This window comes from Hylaeus volcanicus, chromosome 9 (assembly GCF_026283585.1).
Source record: "Hylaeus volcanicus isolate JK05 chromosome 9, UHH_iyHylVolc1.0_haploid, whole genome shotgun sequence".
NCBI classification, from domain to species: domain Eukaryota; kingdom Metazoa; phylum Arthropoda; class Insecta; order Hymenoptera; family Colletidae; genus Hylaeus; species Hylaeus volcanicus.
Genome location: NC_071984.1, coordinates 2,354,533 through 2,354,994, shown reverse-complemented (window position 1 = coordinate 2,354,994; position 462 = coordinate 2,354,533). Strand labels below are relative to the sequence as shown.

Sequence of the window (462 nt, the reverse complement as noted above, 5' to 3'; positions counted from 1 at the left end):
GTTAACATTGGAATGATTTCTGAAAGTAGCTATTCTCAAATTGAATTTGTTTCGGAAAATACAAAGAGTGAGGTTATGTTTGGGGCTAGGAATGTTAATTTAATTTGTTTCGAAAGACACAAGGAGTGAGGTTATGTTTGAGACTAGGAACGTTAACATTGGAATGATTTCTGAATGTAGCTATTCTCAAATTTAATTTGTTTCGGAAAATACAAGCATTGAGGTTATGTTTGAGACTAGGAATGTTAACATTGGATTTATTTCTGAAAGTAGCCATTTTTAAATTTAATTTGGTTCGAAAGATACAAGGAGTGAGGTTATGTTTGAGACTAGGAATGTTAATTTAATTTGTTTCGGAAAATACAAGCATTGAGGTTATGTTTGAGACTAGGAATGTTAACATTGGTATGATTTTTGAAAGTAGCCATTCTCAAATTGAATTTATTTCGTAAGATACAAGGA

The 462-nt window shown here is 31.0% G+C and overlaps 1 protein-coding gene across 2 annotated transcripts in view; it reads left to right on the top strand.

Annotated features, from left to right (window-relative positions):
- Positions 1 to 462, top strand: part of LOC128881809 (uncharacterized) — a 26,532-nt gene that overhangs the window by 4,409 nt on the left and 21,661 nt on the right. The gene's annotated exons all lie outside the window — the stretch shown is intronic.